Consider the following 10,623-nt stretch of genomic DNA (forward strand, 5'->3'; position numbering starts at 1 on the left):
GCATTTATACCCGCTTTTTGGGTCATGTTTTAACTTGTACCCGCTTTGTAAAAAAAATTGCAAACGTACTCACTTTTTCGCGTAACTTCAGCATACGGAGCTGAAGTAGCAAAGACAATCACGCAAAACTTTAGCATTCTAGTAGACGGGTCTGAAGTAGCAAGTGTGCTGACTAAGTGTGCTGAAGTTTTTGTTTGTAATTGCTGAACTTGAGCATAGTAGTTGAAGTTTTGTTCTCTATTTGCTGAAATTTTTGTTTGTAATTGCTGAACTTAAGCATAGTAGCTGAAGTTTTGTTCTCTATTTGCTGAAGTTTTTGTTTGTAATTGCACTAAATAAACTGGAGTTTTTTTTGTCCTGGATTCATTAATTTTGTCATTAAGCTTTTTCAAAAACTTTAGCAGAAGATGCTGAAGTTATTTAGTTCATTTATAAAAACTTCAGCACTAAATAAGCTGAAGTTTTTTTTTGTCCTGGATAAGCTTTTTCAAAAACTTTATTTAGAAAATGCTGAAGTTATTTAGTTCATTTGCAAAAACTTCAGCACTAAAAGCTGAAGTTTATTTGTCCTGGATTCATTAGTTTTGTCATAAAGCTTTTTCAAAAATTGCAGCAGAAGATGCTGAAGTTATTTAGTTCATTTGTAAAAATTTCAGCACTGTATAAGCTGAAGTTTTTGAAAAGGCTTTCTAACATACTAGATAAATAATCAGATTGCCAACAATATCTAAATCATAAATTTTGGAAACAATAAACGTGAAAAGAACATAATTATCATTGTTTACAATCTTAATTACGCGGAAATATTCACAAATTATTGTCTACTAACTTACGTAATTATTTATAATTTGTTTTTAAATAATCTGATAAACATATTTATGACAGTCATCCCATGAACTGAAGTTTCATAGCAGCACCAACAACAACAGAAGAAAGAAGAAGAAGAAGAAAACGAAGGAGGAGGAGAAAGAGGGCTGAAGTTGTTTAAAAAATAAGTACAAGTTAAAACTTTTTAAAAAATGGGTATAGATTAAATGAGGGCGACCAAATAGGACGCCCCATATAATTTTTACATGTTGGGTGGGGGCTAAACTGCAAAGAGGCCCAAGAGTTGGACAATCCAACAAGTGAATTGTGTGGGATCCGGGTCAAGGAAGGGGTCAAGGAAGCACGTGACAAAGGGAATAAAAGGGGTTATCGTCTGTGGATTTAGGATTAGGCATATGTATATGAAAAGCTTTGTAATTTTCATCTCATTTCTGTCTAAACTCTAAACTTCTCTATCTCCTTCTTCTATGGTATTTTTCTGTCTTCTCATACCTCTTTGTTTCTCCTCTATCGTTGTATTTAGTTAGTATTTCTAATTCCTATAGTGTCCTGAGTTCCTTTTGATTGTTGAAGGAATACAAGTGTTGGGAAACTGGTTTGTTTTCGTGCGCACATAATTCGAGACAATCTGTAGTAGAAAATAAAAGAATTAACTAGAAAGGAGTACAAAAATAAAAGTAATTTTTTTTTTTTAGAATTTCTGTTTTCTTCGTTGTTTAAACAATAATCTGTTCGAACATGATGATAGTAACATATACACCAACAATATATAATAACAAATGATGTAACTTAAATATTAGGATATTAGTATTACATATCCTTCATGACAAGTTGAAAATGCCATCCGATCGGACTGCCTTTGGACTTTCTCTCCACCCAAATGCGGTTTACCATGTATTTTAACTTCAACCCTTTAATTTTGACGAACAGGCCAAAACTAGGCCCCAAGTCCATAAAAGTAGTACATTTTTTTTAAACTTTTCTTTTGTTGCCATACATTGCTTTTCTTTTCCAAAACATCAAATCATGATGTATCAATCGTGTACTAGAACTTATGTCATATATATATTTAATAATGATAAATAAGTGTGGTCCATGAAATGGCTATTTGTGTTTGTGTAACACTAATTATTTGTGGTCCTATAATATATTCACCACGTCCCAAAGTGAACAAAGCGGGTTGGGGTCAATCAATGGGAGAGGGTGGAGATGAAAATTTGTGGTCCGTCATACTGAGCATCCGATAAATATTATAGTAAATTGTATTTCGCACAAAATATAAATAGAAATATAACATTTAAAAAAATAATCAAAGATAATGTTAGGAGAAGGGACGAGAGAGATAAAGGATTTTGGTCCGCCATATTGGATATCCGTCAAATATTAATGTATTTTCCCACAGAATATAAATAAAAAATAATGAGAAGAATCAAAATAGCGTTAGTACAAAGCGTAGAATCTTGAAATAGTTCAAATAAGTCACATAGTCCAATCAATAATTCAATTGTTTATCACTAGTTTCCTTTAGTCTCCTTGTTCATCACACCAATCAACAAACGTACAGATCGATTAAGACCCAATTGCATTTTATCTTACGTTTGTGGTGCTGAAATCTTTTTATACTTAGTTCGACAAACTGCAATTTTTCATTACATAATAAGGAATGGATATGTGAGCAACAATACTTGAAACTACTCCCTCCTGATAATAGCTAACACGAGTTCTTAGAATTAAATTAGACGATGAACGAAATCAGTGTAGTTACTCTTGATAGCCGACTAATAAGTTTGTGATTGTGTATTGATATGTCTACTTGTGATCAAAACAACAGCCAATTAGGTGAAAAGGATGATAGTATATATAACGATGATACGAAAATGGTAATGAAACAGTAAAAAGAAGAAAGAAAAGTTGCGGCAGAAATGTAACAAAAGGACAAAAGGAAATAAAGAAGAAGAAGATAACTAGGGCAAAAATAAAAAAAGTTATATTCTCTGATTGATTTTACTAAAATAGGAATTACAATATATATATAGAGTGAGTGAGGGAAGATTCCCTCAACTACCCGTGCCCCTCCCCTATTTGGTCACTTGGACCTTTCGTATAAGAGACAAAGAAAATTACAGGGTCATTGTGTAATTACTATAAGTTGTAATTTAAAACTTAAGTAGACTAAACTAATATTTCTCAAACTTCTCTTCATCCTTATATTTAACTAACTTAACTACTCTGTACCATTCCGCAAGCACAATGTATTACTGACGCAAGCTACTCGTATCAGATCCGCCTTGTCAAAATCTTCCTTGTCCTGAGGGAAGGAAAGATGAAAATCTAGTCCTTATGGAATGATAATCCTCCCAAGTAGCCTGTTCTAGTGTTGTGTGCTCCCATTGAACAAGTACTTGAGCAATGGCTTTGTTCCCTTTTTGTACTAGGTGTCTGTCTAGAATTTGTTGAGGTTGAGGGCAGTAGGGACTAGAAATATCAATGACTGGGGAGGTGTGAAATCTTCTCAGGTAACTTGTGGTAAGGTTTGAGCTCGGATACGTGAAATGTAGGGTAGAGGAGAAGTTGAGAGGGCAAAGATAGTTTGTAAGATACATTTCCAATTCTTTGTAAGATCTGATATGGCCCATAATATTTGGCTGAGAGTTTGGAGAAGTGAGAGCCTGATATACTGAGTTGCCTATACGGTTGGATCTTGAGGTACACCAATCACCTTCCTTGAATTGTCTGTCAGACCTATGCTTATTAGCTTGTGTAGCCATCTTCTGTTGTGCCCTCTGTAGATAGTATTTCAGCAACTGTTACTTGAACTCTCTAGTGAGTAGGCTTCTATCTACTTCTTCCATGATAGAATCCTCTGCAATGTAAGGTAAGTGGAGTGGTGGGGGCTATCCATACAAGGCTTCATAGTGTGTGGTTTGGATTGAGGAGTGGAATGCGGTGTTGTACTACCACTTAGTCGTTTCCAAATAAGAGAACCAATCTTTTTGAGAGTCAGAACAGAAACACCTGAGATATGTCTCCAAACATCTATTGACAACCTCTGTTTGCCCATCAGATTGAGGATGATAGGCTGTGGAGGTACTGAGTGTGACTCCATGCGTAGAGAATAGCTCTTGCCAAAGTTTGCTAGTGAATATAGGATCCCTATCACTGACTATATCTTCTGGCATCCCATGTAGTTTGAACACACATTCTATGAACAATTTAGCAATATCACCAGCTGAATGTGGATGTGACACTCCAATGAAATATGCATATTTTTGTTAATCTGTCAACAGCTACCCAAATGACAGACTTCCCATGGGACTTTGGTAATCCCTCAATGAAATCCATACTAATACTACTCCAGGCCAGTGAAGGTAATTTGAGGGGTTGAAGTAGTCCTGGGTAGGGTGTGATTTCATACTTGCTTCTTTGACAAGTATCACACTGTTTGACATGAGTCTGAACATCTTCTTTCAAACCTTTCCAATAGAAAAGTGCAGCTATTCTCCTGTAAGATGGTCTATACTTGAGTGTCCTCCACAAAGAGAGTTATGCCACAATTGGACAATGTTCTTCCTTAGCTGCTCACCAGGGCCTACCACCAGCTTCCCATTTCTTTTGAGTTGTTCATGTACAAAGGAGTAGCCATTGATCTCAGCATTCCCTAGCTTAAGTGCAGCAATAAGGTCAGTGAGTTCAGCGTCTATAGTCCAACTTTGCATAATGAGACTTAACAAATCAGTTTTGACAGTGGGCAGTATCAATGCAGCTAGTTCTACCAATGGTAACCTGGATAATGCATCTGCTACCTTATTCTCCTTTCCCTTTTTGTATTCAATAATGAAGTCATATTGCATGAGCTTAGTTATCCATTTAAGTTGGGACCCTGTGTGCAACTTTTGCTTTAAGAGAAACTTAAGAGCCTTTTGATATGTTTTCACTGTGAAAGGCATTCCTGTCAAATATTGAGCCCACTTGTTCACTGCCATCACCAATGCTAGAAGTTTCTTGTCATAAACAAATAAGGATTGGTGTTGAGAAGACAATCCCTTGCTTAAGTAAGCAATTGGCTGTCCTTTTTGCATTAGAACAACCATTATTCCCATGCTACATACATCAGCCTCTACCACAAAGGGAATAGAAAAGTCAGGTAAAGTTAACACAGGTGCAGAAGTTAAGGCTTCCTTCAGTTTGTTGAAAGCTTCAGTTGCCTTGCAAGACCACTAGAAGTTGTCATTCTTGAGTAAATCAATAAGAGGTTTACTCATAACTCCATAACCTTTGATAAACCTCCTATAATATCCTGCTAAACCTAGCAATCCTTAAGTAAATTAGTAAGAGGTTTACTCATAACTCTATAACCTTTGATAAACCTCTTATAATATCCTGCTAAACCTAGGAATCCCCTTAGTTGCTTGAGGTTAGCAGGTTCAGGCCAGGATTGTACAACTTTTACCTTCTTAGGGTCAGTGGCAATACTTGAAGCTGAGACGTAGTGGCCTAAGTATTCAATTCTATCAGTAGCAAAGACACACTTGCTCCTCTTGGCAAAGAGCTGGTGTTGCACCAATAGTTCAAAGGTAGTTCTGAGGTGTTGTACATGATCCTCTAAGCTCTTAATGAACACTAAGATGTCATCAAGGAAGACCAATATGAATTTCCTCAGATAAGTCTTGAATATATGGTTCATCAATCCCTGAAAGCTTGAAGGGGCATTAATTAAGCCAAAGGGCATAACTAGGTATTCATAGTGTCCAAAGTTAGTTCTGAAAGCTGTTTTGCGTATGTTTACAGGTGTCATCCTGATTTGATGATACCCAGCTCTTAAGTCTATTTTAGAGTAGACTTTTGATCCCCCTAACTCATCCAGTAGTTCTTCAATGATAGGTATGGGAAACTTATCTTTGATAGTTAACTTGTTCAATGCTCTGTAGTCCACACACAATCTCCAAGAGCCATCTTTTTTGCTCACTAGGACTACAGGTGATGCATAAGAGCTAGAGCTGTACTAGATTATGCCTTGGCTCAACATTTCTTGTGTCATTTTTTCAATCACATCCTTCTGAATAGAGGAGTACCTATAGGGTCTAAAGTTCACTGGAAGGCGATCTCTACTAAAGGAATGTGATGATCAAACACCCCTCTTGAGGGAGGTAGCTATTTAGGTTCAACAAACAGTTCCCTATATCCATCTAGTAGCATTTGTATTTCAAGGGGTGCTTCTTCCTGCCTTGAATTTGACTCCTCTTCACTACTTCCCTCTGGGCAAACCTTAATCATAAATAGTTGACCAGTGTTGACTGTGATATTATTGAGAGCCTTAGCATTCACAGTCTTGAAGGAGAGGTGGATTTCTTGCAAGGTGACTGATTTCCCTTGGTATACAGATTGCATCCATATCTTTGCAAAGTTAACTTGGATGTCTCTTAACTTACATAGCCATTGTATTCCCAGTACCACATTACAGTTGCCTATAAGGAGCACCAAGAAGTCATATGTAAACATCACACCTTGCATTAGCCAAGTAAAACCTTTGCTGCCCCTTACTGATTGTATCACTCTCCCACCAGCAACTGAGACATCTTGTGGACTCATTTGATAAACCTTGCATCCAAGCCTTTTTGTTGTTTGTTCGTTGATAAAATTGTGAGTGGAACCACAATCAATCAAGATATTGATTGGCTTTTGTTCAGTGAAGCCTTGAATCCTCAAAGTCTTGTATCCCCTAGACATAGCTTCCAAGGAAATCTCACAGTTCTTAATAGGCGCTTCTTCCATCTCTTGCTCTTCAGTGATTTCCTCAAGGTCTAGCTCTTCTAGAGCAGTCAATTGTTCATCCTCAATTTCTAAGGAGTACAATTGCCTTTTTGCCTTACACTTGTGCCTTGGTGTAAACTTTTCATCACAGAAGAAACAAATCCTATTTGCTCTCTTCTCATCCATCTCAGCTGGGGTGAGCCTTATTCTTCTGTTGTTGTCAAAGTTAGCAACCATTGGCTTCTTGTAAGTAGGCTGGTTCCTTTTAAACATGCCCCCATTACCTTGAGGTGTTTTGTACATAGTTGAAGCTGAAAAGGTACCCTTGATTGCATTGTATTGGGCATCAAAATTGGCCTCTTGTAGCCTAGCTGTTAGTTTATATGAGTCCATCAAATAGTAGAATACCTGGTACTTTATGAGGTTAAGCTGAGAATGCTAGTAAAACTGTTAGTAAATGAGACTCAGGATTTTTACATGGAAAAATCCCACACAAAGGAACAAAAAACCATGACCTACACTTGTAGGTTTTCAATTTCACTAACTTATAATCTCACTATTACAAGCCACTTTGTAATATCTCTACTACAAAGGATTCAACTTAACTAACTTGTGATACTCTTACCACAAGCCACTTTGTGACTCTCTAGTTACAAAGGCTTTAAACTTATGACTAAACCTAGTCACAACATAAACTCAGAAAGTTTACGAATTTTGGGTTTCCTAAAACAAAGCTTCTAAGAAAACAAGATAGGAGTTACAATGAAGAACAAATAACAAGATTATAACTCAACTATGGATACACATAGACTCACTGTGAAACTGATCCTTAAGTGGAGTTGTCTTCTTGTTCTTGATACACCAGTGACTTCAATGCTGGATGAACACTTTAATGTTTGAGAGAATATCACTGAATGCACAAGTGAATGTGTTATGCCTTGGACCAGGTTGTTATACCACAAAAGACATCACAATGGTGATGTCAAATCTTGGTACACACTTCTTCCCAATGAGAAGTGACTACTGCACTGTCTGTTGCACTATCACATGTACAGTTGTGGACAGTCACTTTCTGTAGTTGCGTTCCAGCTGTATAGTTGACTTGTACTTTTATCAGAGAACCCTAAGGGACCAGGTCCCTATTGTGTTCCTCTTTGTAATAGTTGCGGATAGTCACTATCTGCTGTTACGTTCCAGCTATACAGTTGACTTGTACTTTTGTTGGAGATCCCTAAGGGACCAGGTCCATGTTGTGTTCTTCCTTGTGGTTGTTCTCTCACTTGTTGGAGATCAGACTAAACATTGTTCATTTGAAAAGTACACCAGATGGGTAAGGTTCTTTATCTGGTTCTTGACAATAAGTTTGTTAGATCATCAAAACATAAGAAGCATAAAGCAAAGACATTGAAAACCCATCAATTTCCTCCTTTTTGATGATGACAAACTTAGGCAGTGATGGTATTTGTTTAGAACAGAGATAACCAGATAAGGTACCAGAAACTACACAAGTTTCCCCTGACCTTTTGCTTTTGATTCCTCCTCAGATCCCTTATATTTGTAGCAAGTTTATACACAAGTTCCCCCGGACTCCCTGACCCCTGACATTTTCCCCATTTTGGCATCATTAAAAAGATACACAAGTAGGCAATCAGCATAAAGAAGTCTAACACAGCGAACTCATGCCACATATGTGCACACAACATGACATAAAAGAGAAGCCAGAGGAAAACAACATTGTACATGCACAAAGAGAAGTTGTTTCATTAATATTAGCAATGGACTGAGCAAAATAGGAGCATAATGGTGAAATCCATCATGCCTATCACAAAAAGACAAACAAAAGGAAAACAACAGCCACAAGTCATTAGAGCAAAAGATAGCTTGCCACTGAGAGGATCCTAGGGGCACTAGAAGAAGAAGGCTTGGAAGACGAGGCAACAATGGTTTTGAGAACCAGGTCCAGTCGGGCATTTGCAGACAATTGTTCTTCAAGAAGATTTGCACGAAGCTTATCATTTTCCTTTGTCAGGTGGGCAAATTCTTCATTAATGGAATCGTGTCCTTTAACTACTTGACTGAGCTAAGTTTCCAGTATGGCATTTTGAGCCCTCAACCTTCTGATCTCTTCAGAAGCTGCATTTTGAGCATTGATCAGCTGAGAAATGGTCGAGATGCTTTCACCAACTCTTTTTATGCACTCACATTCTTCCAGAGTGGTTTTTAGAGAAGGTTTTCTTGCGTGTGCCCACTTTGGGATTACCCAAGGGGACCTTGTAAAATCTGAACAGTTGAGTGAGGAGAAAATCTTATGGTAACCCATGATTTCCACCTTTAAAATTTGCCACCTTTTGCATATGATCTATCATGATTGCTGGCAGATTGATTGGAACAAACTCATCAAGCGCCTCCATTAAGACCACATCCGATTTTGTGGCAATGGACCGTCTCTTAGAACGAGGCAAGAGCACCTTGTTGACCAGTTCAAAAAGAAACTGAAACTTAGGAAGTAATACCTTCTTATGCACTTGTTCCCCCTGCTGAATAGCTTGCTCTTTCATAATAGCTCTCCTAAAGTTGACACCACAGACACCTTTAACTGAGAACATTCCTTCACATGGAATTCTGAAAACCTTTCCCAATGCTGAAGCGTCGAGTACAATGTCTACTCCATTTACTAGCACACAAATATGATCCCCCTCAACAGTGAAAAGAGATGCGTAGAAATTTTGTACCGCATCTTCGTACACCAGAGGCATGCTCCCCTGAATTTACTATCTCCAGAATCTGTCTCATACCGGCTATCTCTGAAATTGCTGGGTCAAATGTATGACCCCACAAGACTTTCTGAGTTCTTAATCTCTCCTACCAAAGACCACTATCACTGGGCATGGTCTTCAGAGGACCAGGTTCCCTTATAGTTTCCCGTTTTCATTTGCTAGATCCTTCAACAGATTTTCCTTTCCAATTTACTAGCCCTACAGTATCATCTTTAGACATGGCTTGCTCAACTGGACTCTTCTTAGACTTGTTGTTGCCCTTCACGGGTGCACCATTTTGTTTCTCAATATTTTCATCGGAAGCTTCATCCACAGACTTTTGAACTTTTATAGATTGTTTCACTAATGAACCAGGTTCCTTTGGAGCATTTTTGTCAACCCCACTTACTGGAATGCTCTTGTCAGTAACAAATTCCCCTTGTTCATCAACCTCTTTTTCCTTGTCTTGACACTCCTCCTACTTTTCTGTAAGGTAGACTCAAAGCCCCCTTTCTGCTGTGACCTGATAGTGGGTGACTTGGAGGGGGATTCTAAGAGCTTAGGATGATCAAGAGGTGCAGGAGTGGGTTTGCCTGGAAGAGAATCAAGTTCTTCAGTAGTTTTTTTGGGAACGTCTCATGAGCCAAAGATTCGAGAAGTGTTATGGTTCTTACATCACCTAGGAATGGAGTTTCCTCCCCTGATACTTAGACAAGAGATATGCTCCTTTATTCATCAGACTCTTAGCAGCGATAGCCATGATGTTTTGCGCTACTTCCTTTTTTGGTGACTCTGTAAAAGTCACTAAGTCCAAAATGGAGGAGTTCAGATACTGATCAGGATCATCCTCAGAAACCTCTAACATTTGAGAGGTAAAGCCTCCTGAGTGTTCTTTTGATGAGATCAGAGGAATGTACACATAGGGTTTTCAATACATGGAAGGAAAATAGGGTTTGTTAGAAAATGAGAGACTATAGGAAAAGAGGAGGAACCAGGTGTGGATATAGTAGTATTGGAAGGAGTGGAATGGTGAATTTTTGGGGATGATTTTACGGATGGTAGGGAAGTGAGAATAGTGTTAATGGTGGGAGAGGGAAGTGATCGTTTGATTGCCATTATAGGAGTATCTAGTAGGTAAGTAGAGTGATAAAGAGAGATGAAGAGAGAATCACAGATATACAGAAGGGATGAAGGTTCATGACTTGCTGTGAGGGAGAAAGAAAGTTCTATTGGAAAGAGGACTAATGATGAGAAGATAGAGAAACGGGTTCTGAATAGTTCTGAAAAT

Source organism: Nicotiana tabacum, chromosome 3 (assembly GCF_000715075.1).
Source record: "Nicotiana tabacum cultivar K326 chromosome 3, ASM71507v2, whole genome shotgun sequence".
NCBI classification, from domain to species: domain Eukaryota; kingdom Viridiplantae; phylum Streptophyta; class Magnoliopsida; order Solanales; family Solanaceae; genus Nicotiana; species Nicotiana tabacum.